Below are 17,538 nucleotides of genomic sequence, written 5' to 3'. Positions count from 1 at the left end.
CCATGATGTAGAAATAGATAGATTGACTTCTATAACATATATACCTGAAGTGGAAGTCTCACTTCGCTTCTTCTTAAGATCCTCCAAGTATACCTTGCAGTTCCTCTTCCAGTGCCCGGTCTGACCGCAGCATCCTTGGCGACCCCTCCTTTAGGCTTCAGTGCCTTGCCTTTGCCCTTGGCTTGGGACTTTCCCTTGCCTTTGGGCTTGCCCTTGCCCTTATGTTTCTGAACCATCAGAACAGTGTTGGGCTTAGCCTTCTTAAGGTTTAGCTCAGCAGTTCTTAACATGCTAAGCAGCTCGGGCAGTGGCTTGTCAATCTCGTTCATATTGTAGTTTAGAACGAATTGACTGTAGCTATCCGGCAAGGATTGCAAGATCAGGTCAGTAGCCAGCTCTTGGCCAAGAGGGAACCCCAACCTTTGTAGGTTCTCAATGTACCCAATCATTTTGAGTACATATGGGCCTACTGGAGCCCCGTCTGACATCTTGCACTGAAACAGTGCCCTTGAGATCTCAAATCTCTCATGCCTCGCTTGACCTTTGTTAGAGTGTATACTAAAAGCCTAGCTTTTGGTATAAACATTTATCTAGAAATAAGAATCACATTGGTCAAATGTCTACATTTGTGATAAATGTAGTTGTTCAATTAATTTATATTGTAGATAACATATTGTGTGGTGTCACACACAGAGGATCATGTTATCAGTACCTTATAAATTATAAACAGTAGCTCACGACCAAAATGGAAAGGAACAAACCATTAGAAGGTCGTAGTGTAATTAGGTATCAGTTTATCTTGACTGTATAATTACACTAGTACACTTAGAGTGTATTGAGTAGGACCATTTGAGGTCGTTTCTTTTATACTGATTTTATAAAGAAACAAAGACCTCGGTTATTATGGAAGTGTGTGCTCTTAATCCTAATATAATAACAAACACATATATTTGATATTTATTTCTTTAATTTATCAATGGGTGAGATTTAGTTCGATGAATCAATAAGCCCGATAAGTTGAGAAATGGTATCACTTATAGTGTGTGTTGTTGATTATAGAAGGAAACTGTGTCCTAGAGATACTAGGTTGATAATGTTCTCAAGAGGAGCTCATAAGGATTGTCATGTTAAACCCTGCAGGTGGACCTAGTCCGACATGATGATAAGGTTGAGTGGTACTACTCTTGGACTAAGATATTAATTAAGTGAGTTGTCAGTAACTTACTTAATTAGTGGACATTTGTTATCTTAAACACAGGGAGACTAACACACTCATAATAAGAAGGAGCCCAAAATGTAATTTGGGATTGGTGCGGTAGTTCAATAATAGTTCTCTAGTAGAATGAATTATTATTGATAAAATTAAGTTGTGTGTTCGGGGCGAACACGGGATGCTTAATTTTATCGGGAGACCAAAACCAATTCCTCCTCTCGGTCCCTATCGTAGCCTCTAGTATATAGAGATTTATACCCACCGCATACCCACCTTCTTACCCATCCAATGGGGCCGGCCAAGCTAGCTTGGAACCCAAGCTAGGGCCGGCCAAGACCAAGTGGATGAGCCATGAAGGTGGCCGGCCAAAGCTTGGGTCCCAAGCTTAGGTGGGCGACCACTAGAATATTAAAAAGGATTTTTATTAAAATTATTTTTTATGTGGATATCATTATTTTAAAAGAAAGTTTAAAAATTAAAAATTTCCTTTTATAGTTTTCTACAAAAGATTAAGAGAAGAGATTAATCTCTTTCCTTATTTGTAGTTTAAAAGGATGGTTTTAATTTTGGTAAAACTTTCCTTATTTGTAAATCATCTACATGTTTAAAAGAGAGTTTAAAATTTGAAATCTTTCCTTATTTGTTGATTTAAGGTGGATTTTAAATTTTAAGAAAACTTTCCTTTTTAATCATGTTCATGATTTAAAAGAGAGTTTAAAATTAAATATTCTCTTTTATAAGTTTCTACGAAAGATTAAGAAAAGATTTGATATCTTTCCTTATTTGTAGATTAAAAGAGATTTTAATTTTTAGAGATAACTTTCTTTTTATCCACATGTTTAAAAGAAAAATTTTAATTTATAAAATTTCCTTTTTATTAACCAATCATGAAGGGATAAAATTATTGGAGAAATTTTTATAAATTTCTAGAAACAAATTAGGAAGTTTTAATTTTTTGTTTTAATTAAAACTTTCCTTGATTTGTGGATTGAAGGTGGCCGGCCAAATAAGTTGTAAAAAGGAAATTAATTTTTAATTAATTAATTTTCCTTTTTCATGGCAAAAGAATTAAGGAAGTTTTTAATTAAATTACCTTATTTGCCAAGACCAAGGATTATAAAAGAGGGGGTAGAGGAGGCTTCAAGGCGAATGACTCTATTCTATTTTCTCCCTCTTTTCCTTGGTGGTGTGGCCGGCCCTTCCTTCTTCTCTTCTTCTTCTCTTTGTGGCCGAACCTCTTCATCCTCATGGAGTTTTAATTGGTGGCCGGATCTAGCTTGAGGAAGAAGGAGAGAAAAGCTTATATCCCTAGGAGCTTGGTTGGTGGAAAAGATCTTCATCTTTTGGAAGCTTTGTGCTTGGCCGAAATTTGAAGAAAGGAGAAGGTGCTTTGGTGGTTTCTCATCTCGGAAGATCGTTGCCCACACAACGTCCGAGGTTAGAAGAGGAATACGGTAGAAGATCAAGAGGTCTTTCTAAAAGGTATAACTAGTAATTTTTCTTTCCGCATCATACTAGTTATTTTTGGAAATAATACCAAATACAAGAGGCATGTGATTCTAGTATTTCGAATATGTTTTTCGATGTTGTGTTCTTTTGTTTTGTTTTTTTTTGCTTGTGATTTGATTGTTCTTTTCGGTTAACCTAAAGTTGTTTTAGGAAATTAAATATTAGCTTTCCATAAAAGGTTTTGTCTAGTCGGTGGTGGTTGCTCCCATATCCAAGAAGGCCATGTGCCTCGCCACGTCAGTACTGGGAACCAATTATGGAAATTAATATTTAATGGAATTAATAACTTAAGGTGATTTGGGTCGAACGTGTTAAGTTCCGCAGGAGACCCAAGTCAAAACCTAAAAGAACGAATAGATTAAGTTTTGGATCAAACGTGTTAAGTTCCGCAGGCGATCCAAAATTTAATTTAAAAGAACACATGGTAGCTAGGAAAAGGTTCAGACCTTTGTACAAAATTTTGTACAGTGGAACCTCTAGGTTTTCCGAGTAGCAACCAACAATTGGTATCAGAGCTAGGGTTTTGCCTCTGTGTATTTGGTATTAGTTTAATTATGCACATGTCATACATAATTTAGGCAGGTTAATAGTAGGATGTGCTAACTCTGTGGATGCAGGATCCAACTATTATGGCTTTTAGTTATTATGTGTGTGATTGGACCCTTGGACATGTCAAGGGCATTTATATGTGTGTGCATGATTGTATTAAAATACAGGAGCTGTATTTAGATTTATTAGGATTTTATTTTTGATCTAGATACATGTACATTCCTTTTATGGAATATAGGATCAAAATGTAAAATTCTATTTATGTCATGGATCGAATCTTGCAAAGCGTGGAACCTTCTAAGGACCAGAGGCGCAGCGGAACTAGGAGCAAGATGGATGCGACAGCTAGACCCGGTGGCGTTGGCCAAATATGGCAGCAGCTTGGGATGACAACACATGGAGGATAACTAGAGATAAAAGCCATAATAGTTGAAAATTAGATTTTCTATTTATTGCTTTTATATTGTGCTGTGTGTGCATGTTAGTTTACAAGTTTAGTAGGCTAGCATAGTTAAAATTCCTCATTTATAAATAACTAAGTGGGAGAGAGATTTTTAAGTAAATCCCATGGTCTCCATTACTGGTTTGTAAGTGATGCAAACAAGCTTGCGCGTTGGCTCTGAGTGCCTTCCTCCATAACGGATGAGCTTGTTTGTGGATCACTAGAACAGACTTCCATTTTTGGATGACTATAGGAAGTTAATTAAGAGCGTGTGATCTTCCCCAACGGAAGGGGCATAATCTTATTAATGGACTTAGTGTCAAGTAATGGTATACACTTAGACACATCTAATAGTATCCTCCCGATCTAAGTCACTGCTATTATTTGTGTGACCAAATGAAACCAACTATTAATTTGTCATAAAACTAGGTTGACAAGATAATAAAATTAAAGGGTTAAAACCCCTCTTACAAATGATTGATTTTGTATACGTCCACACTAACGTGGCATACAAAATTAACGGTGTTTGAGATAATTTTATTTGTCATAAAGTTACGTTGACAAGATAATTAATGGGTAAAACTCTCCTCTTACAAATGTTGATTTTGTATACGTCCACACTAACGTGGCATGCAAAATTCACGGTGTTTTGAGGTGTTGGTAAATTTAAATAGTATTGTTAGAGGAATCAATATTATTTTAAATTTAGAGTCTTGACCAAATATTTGATTAAAGATAGACCAACTATTAATTTTATTCGTCATAAAGTAAGGTTGACGAGATAATAAAATTAAATGATAAAATCTCCTCTTTGATTTTGTATACGTAAAATTTATGGAGATTTTAAGAAGTTGATCTTGACCAAATATTCTTGTGATTCTTAGGATGTTAGTCAATCCCTAGTAGTCATACTATAGAAAAAGACTTAGTAGTCCCAATTGTAATAGAACTTGGACATTAAGGTAGACTGTCTTCTTAGAACTAAGAACAATTTAGGTGTATTTAATTCATTAGTTGAAACATGTCTAGTGGTGTTATCTACCAGAACCTGGAGTGTAGATACAAGATGCCATTAATCATGTCTGCAATTCATTGCAGGGTTCCAGGAAACCCGACAACTAAATGAAAGGTAAATCACCGTCCACATGGGCACTACTGTAAAAGTGGTAGCTGTTGCAGTGGGAGATGTTTATCCTTTGATAAGAATAAAATATGGATTTTAAGTAATTGTCTTTACGTACCAAGTTTAGAAAGAACCTGACTTCAGTTTCTAAACTATTATAGATATTGTGTCTATTTTGATAACAAAGTTGTTATCAAGAAAAATAGGGAAGTTATCTATTCTGGTATGATGGTTGACAATTTATAATCCAATAACTCCCACGATGCAACAAATGGAAATTAGTAACACATCTTCTAATTTTAAGAGAAAGCAACCTTCGGAAATGAACCAATTATATCTTTGACATCTAAAAGCTAGGTTATACTTGAGTAGGATTCATTGGTAGCTGATGAACTTTTGGGTTCATTAGTAGTGGAAATCTTTCCAACCTGCGAGTCTTACTTGGAAGGAAAATAACCAAGGAGCTTTTAAGTCTAAGGGTATGGAGCCAAAGATATATAGGAATTGGTTCATTCTGATTTGTGTGATCCTATGAGCATCCAGGCAAGAGGTTGTTTCAAATATTTTATCTATTTTATAGACAACTATTTGAGATACGGATATATTTACTTGATGTGCCGCAAGTCTAAGTGCTTTGATTAGTTCAAAGAGTACGAGGCTGATGTGGAGAAACGACAAAGTAAAAATATCAAGACACTACGGTAAGATCGTAGTGGCAAGTACCTCTTGGGAGAATTTAGGAGTCATTTATCAGAAGTAGGGATTCAATCCCAACTAACTGCATCTGGTACACTCCAACAGAATGGTGTAGTAGAAAGAAGGTAAAGGACTCTTATGGAATAATTAGATAGATGATGAGTTATTCAGAAAATTACCAAATTTGTTTTAAGGATAAACTCTGAAAACGAAAGTGAACATAGTACCTTCCAAGTTAGAACTCTCTACTCATATAGAATTGCTGAATAGGTGAAAACCTATTTTGAAGCATATTCGGATTCGGGTAATCCAGCACATATGAGAGACAATGATAAGTTGGATAGGAGTTCACTTGTTTGTAAGTTATCCTAGATAAACAAAAGTAGGTTTATAGTCTTAAAATCAGAAAGTCATTGTTAGCATCAATGACTGATTTTTAGAAAAGGACTATATAATGAACCACGTGCTCATAAGTAAATTTGTTCTTAAGGAAATAATAAAGGACATGTCTAACCTAGTACCAACTGTATAAGATAAGATACCACAAGAAAACTGTAACACGTATCACAAATGATACACAATTGCAGAAAGTGCCTTGTCGTAGTGGGAGGGTTGTTAGGCAACCTAAATAGGTCATGTTTTGGGAGAGTTTTTGGACTCGATCCCTGAAGGACATAAACCTGATCTCCGGACATATGACGAAGCACTCCAAGATAAATATGCAGCATCTTGGCAAAGAGTAATGAATAATAGAATTAGAATATATGTATTCTAATAAAATCTGGAAGCTTGTAGAACCACCAAGTGGTGTAAAAGCCTTTGGGTGTAAAAGGTCTATAATAGGAAAAGAGGGATAGACAGGAAGGTAGAAACCTTCAAAGCAAGGCTAGATGAAAAAGGAAACTTTTTCACTGGTAGCCATGCTTAAGTCTATTCGGATTCTTTTATCTATTTGGCAAGTGGATGTCAAGACAGCATTCCTTAATGGAAGTCTTGAAGAAAACATCTATATAAAGCAACCAGAAGGGTTCATTGCAAAGGGCTAAGAGCATCTTGTGTGCAAGCTCAATCAGTCTATGGACTGAGGCAAAGCTTCAAGGTCTTGGAACATCTGGTTTATCAAAGTAATCCAGATCTATGGATTTAGTAACCGAATAAGTCTTGTGTATACAAAAGATGTGATGGAAACGTGGTGATATTTCTTGTACTATACTTAGATAACATTTTTGGTAGTTGGAAACAATATCAAAATGTTGTCAGAAGTAAGGGTATGGTTGTCCAAATAATTCAATATAAAAGACTTGGGAGAATGTATATATTCTTGAGATCAAAGTAATAAGGGATCGCAAGAAAAGAATATTTTACTTATCCCAAGCTTCATACATCGGAAAAATCCTTGCTCGTTTTAAAGCATACAAAACTCCAAGAAAGGTTTCTTACCTTTTCAGGATGGAGTAACTTTATCTAAAGATATGTCTCTGTAGACATCAAAGGAGATAAAGGAAATAAAGGCAGTTCTTTATGCTACGGCTGTTGGAAGCCTAATGTATGCTATGCACGAGATTAGAAATCTGTTTTGCCAAGGGCATAGTTAGCAGATATCAAAGTAAGCCTGGACAAGGACAGTGGACTGCAGTAAAGCATATATTGTAGTACCTTAGAGGCACTAGAGATTATATGCTAGCTTACAAGGCAGTTAATTTAGTCCTTGTGGGTTGCATGGATTTTGACTTCCAATCGGATAGGGACAATAGTAAGTCAACCTCAGGGTTTTGTGTTTACTTTAGGAGGTAAAGTCATAACTATGGAAGAGTGATAAGCATAGGTGTTTTTCTGAACTCCACCATAGAAGCTTAGTATATGGCAAGCCTCTGAGGTAGCCATAAAAGCTGAATGACTCAATATCCTCAAGATAAACTTAGATATGATTTCTGGTTTGTCCAAAAATTATTACAATTTATTGTAATAATGTTGGTGCAGTAGCAAACTCGAAGAAACCATAAGTCTATAAGGCAAGTAAACACAATAGAGCGCAAGTACCACCCAATACGAGGAATCGTATAAATGAGGAGAAGTTGTTGCCGCCTAGATTGCATCAGGTGATGACCTATAGATCCTTTCACTAAGGTCCTTAAGGCAAGAGCTTTTGATGGGCATGTTGAAGGGATGGGAATCAGATGTATGGCAGCAGATATGGCAGCTTAGTCTTTTAGTATAAGTGGGAGATTGTTAGAGTGTATACTAAAAGCCTAGCTTTTGGTATAAACATTTATCTAGAAATAAGAATCACATTGGTCAAATGTCTACATTTGTGATAAATGTAGTTGTTCAATTAATTTATATTGTAGATAACATGGTGTGTGGTGTCACACACAGAGGATCATGTTATCAGTACCTTATAAATTATAAACAGTAGCTCACGACCAAAATGGAAAGGAACAAACCATTAGAAGGTCGTAGTGTAATTAGGTATCAGTTTATCTTGACTGTATAATTACACTAGTACACTTAGAGTGTATTGAGTAGGACCATTTGAGGTCGTTTCTTTTATCTTGATTTTATAAAGAAACAAAGACCTCGGTTATTATGGAAGTGTGTGCTCTTAATCCTAATATAATAACAAGCACATATATTTGATATTTATTTCTTTAATTTATCAATGGGTGAGATTTAGTTCGATGAATCAATAAGCCCGATAAGTTGGGAAATGGTATCACTTATAGTGTGTGTTGTTGATTATAGAAGGAAACTGTGTCCTAGAGATACTAGGTTGATAATGTCCTCAAGAGGAGCTCATAAGGATTGTCATGTTAAACCCTGCAGGTGGACCTAGTCCGACATGATGATAAGGTTGAGTGGTACTACTCTTGGACTAAGATATTAATTAAGTGAGTTGTCAGTAACTTACTTAATTAGTGACATTGTTATCTTAAACACAGGGAGACTAACACACTCATAATAAGAAGGAGCCCAAAATGTAATTTGGGATTGGTGCGGTAGTTCAATAATAGTTCTCTAGTGGAATGAATTATTATTGATAAAATTAAGTTGTGTGTTCGGGCGAACACGGGATGCTTAATTTTATCGGAGACCAAAACCAATTCCTCCTCTCGGTCCCTATCGTAGCCTCTAGTATATAGAGATTTATACCCACCGCATACCCACCTTCTTACCCATCCAATGGGGCCGGCCAAGCTAGCTTGGAACCCAAGCTAGGGCCGCCAAGACCAAGTGGATGAGCCAAGATGGTGGCCCAAAGCTTGGGTCCCAAGCTTAGGTGGCCGACCACTAGAATATTAAAAGGATTTTTATTAAAATTATTTCTTATGTGGATATCATGATTTTAAAGAAAGTTTAAAATTAAAAATTTCCTTTTATAATTTTCTACAAAAGATTAAGAGAAGAGATTAATCTCTTTCCTTATTTGTAGTTTAAAAGGATGGTTTTAATTTTGGTAAAACTTTCCTTATTTGTAAATCATCTACATGTTTAAAGAGAGTTTAAAATTTGAAATCTTTCCTTATTTGTTGATTAAAGGTGGATTTTAAATTTTAAGAAAACTTTCCTTTTAATCATGTTCATGATTTAAAAGAGAGTTTAAAATTAAATATTCTCTTTTATAAGTTTCTACAAAGATTAAGAAAAGATTTGATATCTTTCCTTATTTGTAGATTAAAGAGATTTTAATTTTAGAGATAACTTTCTTTTATCCACATGTTTAAAGAAAAATTTAATTTATAAAATTTCCTTTTATTAACCAATCATGAAGGGATAAAATTATTGGAGAAATTTTTATAAATTTCTAGAAACAAATTAGGAAGTTTTAATTTTTGTTTTAATTAAAACTTTCCTTGATTTGTGGATTGAAGGTGGGGCCAAATAAGTTGTAAAAAGGAAATTAATTTTAATTAATTAATTTTTCTTTTTCATGGCAAAAGAATTAAGGAAGTTTTTAATTAAATTGCCTTATTTGCCAAGACCAAGGATTATAAAAGAGGGGGTAGAGGAGGCTTCAAGGCGAATGACTCTATTCTATTTTCTCCCTCTTTTCCTTGGTGGTGTGGCCGACCCTTCCTTCTTCTCTTCTTCTTCTCTTTGTGGCCGAACCTCTTCATCCTCATGGAGTTTTAATTGGTGGCGGATCTAGCTTGAGGAAGAAGGAGAAAAACTTATATCCTAGGAGCTTGGTTGGTGGAAAAGATCTTCATCTTTTGGAAGCTTTGTGCTTGGCCGAAATTTGAAGAAAGGAGAAGGTGCTTTGGTGGTTTCTCATCTCGGAAGATCGTTGCCCACACAACGTCCGAGGTTAGAAGAGGAATACGGTAGAAGATCAAGAGGTCTTTCTAAAAGGTATAACTAGTAATTTTTCTTTCCGCATCATACTAGTTATTTTTGGAAATAATACCAAATACAAGAGGCATGTGATTCTAGTATTTCGAATATGTTTTTCGATGTTGTGTTCTTTTGTTTTGTTTTTTTTTCCTTGTGATTTGATTGTTCTTTTCGGTTAACCTAAAGTTATTTTAGGAAATTAAATATTAGCTTTCCATAAAAGGTTTTGTCTAGTCGGTGGTGGTTGCTCCCATATCCAAGAAGGCCATGTGCCTCGCCACGTCAGTACTGGGAACCAATTATGGAAATTAATATTTAATGGAATTAATAACTTAAGGTGATTTGGGTCGAACATGTTAAGTTCCGCAGGAGACCCAAGTCAAAACCTAAAAGAACGAATAGATTAAGTTTTGGATCAAACGTGTTAAGTTCCGCAGGCGATCCAAAATTTAATTTAAAAGAACACATGGTAGCTATGAAAAGGTTCAGACCTTTGTACAAAATTTTGTACAGTGGAACCTCTAGGTTTTCCGAGTAGCAACCAACAATGATACAGTTGACGAAGATGTTCAACCATATCATAAGCGCCCATTAACTCGTGTTGCTTCTGAAGCTCAGAGTTCATGGTCGCGAGCATTAGACGTGACACATCTAATGCATCATCTTGATACTTCTTGTAAGCATCTTTGTCAGCTCGCGGGGCATTGGCAGGAGGAGCCTCCGGAATGGGCTGCTCCAGAACGTACAGTTTACGTTCCTGAGTGAGAACTATTCTTAGGTTCCTGTACCAGTCCAGGAAGTTTGCTCCGTTGAGCTTATCCTTCTCAAGGACAGATCGCAGGGAGAAGGTGTTCGTATTCAACGTCATGGTAATCTACAACAGAAATAAAAGCAGAAATAAATATCATATTCTAAATCATTTAATTAGGCCTTTAACTAAATGATGCTCCCACTGAATTTTATAATTCATGTGGGACAAGATCCACATCATACTAACCCTTGAGTTAGCTTTGGCTAAAACGCCCAAGATTTAGTATGATCGGTAGGTAACGATTACCAATTACATCTCTATGCAACTCTTGTTTATAGGATAAAATCCGCATTTATATTAAAACTATAGTTAGCTTTGGCTAATACGCCCGAGAATTAATATAAACGTGATTTTGTCCTACCTTTCCAACCATTGGAAGAATGCATATAGTTGTATTCGATCCAACCGAGTAAACTAGGAATACTCAAAATCATTGAGTTTGTATTCACCCATGCGTTGATAGGCGGGACCAAGATTGTCCCTCCATACCCTACCAAGATAGTATGTGTTGCTCTGCTTTGGCAGATTCAACAACAGCATGCGATCGAGGTAGTGGTAGGTATCACGGCATGGTAGGCATTACGAGTTGACGCGTTTTAGATCTAATCTAAACGATGATGCGTATCATATACTCGATAGATATAATCTAATCGAAGGGTGCATCATGTGCACGATTTAGATCAAATCTAATCGCTAGGCACTAATTAATTATTTAATTAACTAGCATGCATCACATACATATAAGCAATTAATTAAATTATTTTGTGATTGTGTCATGGCCCTACTACGATCTTCTCAAGCCAATGAGAAGATCGGATGGTCAACCTAAGGTCAACAGCTTCTCAAGCTTCTTCCTTTGACCACCTTGTGTTGCTCGCGCCCTCCTCGTAACTCCGTCTCGTGTGGACCTTCCACCGCTTCAAAATTTACATTACAATTTTGAAACTCGAGTTACATTCGAGTCTAAATCTAATTTACAACCAGAATAAAAGGAAGGCACGACGCGCAGGTCACGAAAAATAAAATAAATAAAAATAAGATACAGCACGCACATCACATAACGGCACGCAGGACGTATTATGAATTACAACACATTTCCAAATCCAATTTGGGTCATTTGGGCCATGACTATCACAAAATTAATATATAATTCAAAATTATATATTTCTATAATTTTCTGTAATTTTTTTATAATTTTACAGATTTTATGAGTAAATTTTTCCCGGCGGTCCCGATTAGCGATTTCGGGCGCAATCGCGGAGCAAATCCCCTTGCGGGGTTAGGGGCAGTACCCCTACCCGCGATCTAACCATTGCGAGTTGCTCCTAAGCAATCCAAGAGCACCTTAGCCCGCTGTCCCAAAAACTTTTGGGGCGAAACTTTGCCGTTTTGGAAAATTCTTCTCGGTAGTCAAAGCCTACAAGTGCCGAAACACTTGTGCTTCGCTTCTACAAGAAAAATACCCATAAAAACTCTAAAAACCATAAAATTACAGAATATCACAGAACTGAATTTTTGTCATAAAAACAAAAAACTAAACTCGTACAAGCTTCGCACGTGGCTCTGATACCACTGTTGGGTTTTTCGGACCGCGAAAACCGCTTTTTCGCATCGCGGAAACCCTGAATCACCCATGCCACTGGATCTCGTGCGAAGAAAAGATTTCAAAACACAATTACAAGTACGAGTTTCTACTTAGATCTACTCCTAGATCTACATGAAAAGAGTTATACTTTTGAAGCGAAGCCCTTCGCGTTCCCGCTCGTCCAAATGGTGCCGGATCTCAAGAGTATCAAGATAGATACTCCTCTAGAAGTATCCACACGAACACGTAGATGGAGAAAACCACACAAAAAGGTGTGCTAGCACCTATGTGTGGTTCGGCCAAGTTGAGGAGGAGAGGGAGAGGGAGAGAGAGCTCCCAGAGGAAGAAGAAGGAATAATGCACTTGAATGAAGAAAATCAATTCCATTCCCATTCAAAAGTGGCCGGCCAATTCAAAGTGTAACTCCCAAAAAATTGCATTAAGTGCAATTAATGTGAAGCTATTAAAGAAAATGGCTTTGTAACTTCCATGAGGTGGCACCCATGATGATGTGGAGTAACATCATTGGTCCACATCAATGCCAACTCACCAATGAGGTGGCATAAAGTCAAGTCAAACTTGACTTTTAATCTTCCTCTCAAGTCAAGTCAAACTTGACCAAATCTCTTCTATGGTTGATCTAATCTAACCATTTGATTCAAGCCAACTTAATATAATGAATCTAATTCATTAAATTAAGTTAATTTAATGAGTCATAATCTAAATTAGACTCATTGAATACATGAATCCACTTGAGTCCAACTCAAATTAGCCCAATTAGGATTACTCTTAATCCAATTTGATTCATCAAATGAATCTAATCCTCTTGGTTCATCATATGAACCTAATCTCCATCTAATTGTCCTTAGTGTGTGACCCTATAGGTTCTTGTAACGTTGGCAATGTCCTAAACCCATTTAGGAGCATAAGTAATGAGCGGTATCTAACAACACATCATTACTACCCAAGTTACAAGAATGTTGAGATCCAACATCACCTTGTGACTACTAATTGTGACTCCTCACAATATATGACAAGTATCCTTCTATCCTAGACATCTAGATTGGTCAATGTGAGGCATAGACCGTGTCATCCTCTGGCCAATCTAAATCTTGAACTCCAAGTAGACTCACTAAATCAAATGAGCTCAATATCCTATATTGACTCATTTGGGCATGGTCATGCCGTGGTCTCACTCTATCAAGAATACCGATGTCTCTCCGTCATATAGGAGGATAGATCCATCTACATCACTCACATCCCTCTGCATAATTTGTTATATACCCGTAATCACCTTTATAGTCCACCCGATTATGGGTGACGTTTGACGAAACCAAAGTACATAACTCCTTATGTAGGGATCTATGGTGACTTCAGGTCTAAGGACTAGTAGTCATACTAATAGCCACATGAGAAAGTATATGACACTCATATAACGATCCATGATACTTTCTCATGGCATGTCATTCAGTATACATTCTCTAATGTATACCCATGTGTCAACTTGATATCTCTATATCCATGACTTGTAAGATCAAGTCATCGAGTTGACCTACATGCTAGTCTTATTGCATTAACATTGTCCCTGAATGTTAATATTCGACTAGGAATGATTAAGAGTAGTGTTCCCTATATCATCTCACTATCGGTTCAACTAACCGATTGATATAGGTGAGAACCGTCTACTCAAGGACATTATTATACTTAGTTTATTTGGCACCAATACAAGTAAGTATAATAACCAAAATCCAAATGTCTTTATTTATATAGAATATGATACAATAAGTCCAAAATATAATCATCAAATGATTGGCTCTAGGACTCTAGCTAACAATAAGCGAGCATGCTTGCATGAGCAACGACCTCTCGATCGACATTCTAGACTCTCACCTCAACGTGAGTTATAAGCGAGCATGCTCTTGTGACCAACATTCAGGACTCTCGTCTCAGTGCGAGTTATAAACGAGCATGCTCTCGCGACCAACATTCCAAACTCTTGCTCCAGTGCGAGTTATAAGCGAGCATGCCCTTGCGACCAACGACCTCCTGGTCAGCGTTCCAAACTCCCGCCCTAGTGCCAGTTATAGGCGTGTGCTCTCGAGACCAACAACCTCTCAGTCGACATTTCAGACTCTCGCCCCAGCGCGAGTTATAAGCGAGCATGCTCTCTCGACCAACAACCTCTCAGTCGGGTTCCAGACTCTCGCCCCAACACGAGTTATAAGCGAGCATGCTCTCGCGACCAACATTCTAAATTCTCGCCTCAGCGCAAGTTATAAGCGAGCATTCTCTCGCAACCAACATTCCAGACTCTCGCCTCAACGCGAGTTATAAGCGAGCATGCTCTCGCGACCAACATTCCAAACTCTCGCCCCAGTGCGAGTTATAAGCGAGCATGTTCTCGTGACCAACGACCTCCCAGTTGGCTCTCTAGACTCTCGCCCCAGCGTGAGTTATAAGCAAGCATTCTCTCGCGACCAACGACCTCTCGGTCGGCTCTCCAGACTCTCATCCTAGTGCTAGTTATAAGTGAGCATGCTCTCGCAACCAATGACCTCTCAGTCGGGCTCCAAACTCACGCCCCAACGCGAGTTATAAGAGAGCATGTTCTCGCGACCAACAACCTCCAGGTTGGGTTCCAAAGTCTCACCCTTATAAGCGGGCTTGCTCTCGTGACCAACGACCTCCCGGCCGAGTTCCAGACTCTCGTCCCAGTGCAAGTTATAAGCAAGCATGCTCTCGTGACCAACTATCTCCCGGTCAGGCTCTAGATTCTAGCCCCAGCGCAAGTTATAAGCGAGCATGCTCTCACGACCAACGACCTCCCAGTCGGGCTCCAAACTCTAGCCCAATGCGAGTTATAAGCGAGCATGCTCTCGCGACCAACGACCTCTCGGTCGGGTTCCAGACTCTCGTCCTAGAGTGAGTTATAAGCAAGCATGCTTTCGTGACCAACAATCTCTCGATCGGCGTTTCAGACTCTGTCCCCAGTGCGAGTTATAAGCGTGCGCTATCCATGCGCACATCTATTAGCCGGTCAGGTTTCTTCCCTAGCCGAGTATTCTTCTCACTCGTCGCTCGGTCGACACTCGACGCTCATCAGCACTCGTCTCACTCGTCGCTAGGGTCACGGGCTTCATGCCCACTCAAATCTCTAGCTTTGCCCCCTCTTTTATTCGCCTTCAATGGGCTTCACGCTCGCTCGATGCATCAACGTTGTACTTTTCAATCTCTCGGGATTCGATCCCCCTCGGCTCACCAGCTTTGCGCTTACTAGGCTCAAGGGCTTTGCTCCCGTTCACCTTCTATCTCACGGCCTCCACGCCTACTCCGCTCACGGGTTTAATGCCCACTCGGCTCACGAGCTTTGCACCCTCTCGGATCTCCAGCTTTGCCCCCTCTTGCATTCGCCTTCGATGGGCTTCACGCTCGCTTGGTGTATCGACGTTGTGCTTTTTCAATCTCTTGGGATCCGCTCCCCCTCAACTCACCAACTCTGTGCTTGCTCGGCTCAAGATCTACTCCCGTTCATTTTCGATCACACAAGCTCCACGCCCGCTCCGTTCACAAGATTCACTCCCGCTAGGACTGTAAACGAGCCGAGCCGAGCCGAGCTTTGGGGTGTTCAAGCTTGTTTGATAAGATAATCGAGCCGAGCCGAGCCGAGCTTAAAATGAACCAAGCTTTTGAAATGAGTGTTCAAGCTTGGCTTGGTTTATTTTTTATGAGCTTGAGCTTGTTTGAAGCTTAGCTTGAGCTTGGTTCGTTTAGATGTTATCAAGCTCTCAATTCAAGCTTGGCTTGAGCTTGGCTTAGGCTTGGTTCGAGCTTGGCTTGAGCTTAGTTTGAGCTTGGTTTGTTTAGATGTTATCAAGCTCTCAATTCAAACTTGTTTGATTATTTGAAACTTTTAATTATTTGATTAGTTATTAAGATTGATAATTTAAATTTATTTATTTTATTTTATTATTTATTTAGCATATTGAAAGAGTTTTATTAATAAATATGATTCGTGAACATTGTTCACGAATGTTGTTCATGAACATTATTCACGAATGTTGTTCACGAACGTTAATGAGCTGAACACATATGTGTTCAAGCTTGTTTGTTTAGCTTAACGAGCTGTTCAAGTTTGTTTGTTTAATTAATCTTATGTATATTGAATGAACATAAACAAGCTCTTACCAAGCCGAACACCAAGCTTGTTCACGAACGCTTGGTTCATTTACATCCCTAGCTCCCGCTCAGCTCACGGGTTTCGCTCTCACTCAACATCGACCTCTAGGTTCTGCTCAGCATTGTCTCTGTTGCTCGGTTGGCACTTTCTCAATTGCGCGCTCAGCTCTGCTTACCCGTCCTCCGTCTACCCGCTCAACATTATCTTAGTCGCTCGTTCGACTTTTTTTTGGTTACCCGGTCAGCACTTTCTTGGTCGCACGCTCGCCACCACTAGTCTATCTTCTTTCCATCCGCTTGTCGTTCTCTCGATTGCCCGGGTGACATTTTTCAGTCACTCGGTCGCGGTTTACCATCTCTCGATCAACATTTTCTAGGTCACACGCTTGACATCGCTCACTCATTGTCTTTAATTTCCATCCACTAGGCGTTCTCTTGATTGCTCGGTGGGCATTTTTGGGTCGTCTGATCGCAGTTTATTGTTGCTCGGTCGGCATTTTATCGATCGCGGGCTCGACACCGCTTTCCCATATCTTTCCACCCACTCAGCGTTATCTCGCTTGCCCAATTGGCACTTTCTCAGTCGCGCGCTCGACACCGCTCGCCCATCATCTTTCCTCCCGCTCGGCATTCTCCAAAGTGCTCGGTCGGCATTTCTTCTATCTCCCACTCGGCGCTACGTAGTCTTTCGCTTTGTTCCGCTTATATGCACGCTTGGCACTACTCGGTCTTTTGCTTTATATGTACACTCAACATTCTTCCGTTCGCTAGGCATCCGCTAGGTACCATTCGGTCGGTCGATTGAATTCTCTCAGTCAGCTTTCTAGATTCTCGCCCGAGAGCGTGTTATAAGCAAGTATGACTTTTGTGGCCAACGACTTCTCGATCGGGCACAACAATTAGTTAATCGGGTTCTCTTCCTGATCATGTGTGGGTCTCAATTGCTGCTCTATTTGACGCTCGTCGCCTGGTCGACATTCATCTCATTCATCACTCGCGCCTCATTCGTCGCTCTGCTTGGCGCTTATCTTTCGTGTCTCACTCACCTCTCTGCCCGGCACCCATCACTCGTGCCTCATTTGTCGCTCTGTCCGGCCCTTAT

Source organism: Zingiber officinale, chromosome 6A (assembly GCF_018446385.1).
Source record: "Zingiber officinale cultivar Zhangliang chromosome 6A, Zo_v1.1, whole genome shotgun sequence".
In the NCBI taxonomy this organism is placed as follows: Eukaryota; Viridiplantae; Streptophyta; class Magnoliopsida; order Zingiberales; family Zingiberaceae; genus Zingiber; species Zingiber officinale.
Note: the sequence above shows the minus strand (reverse complement) of the source record.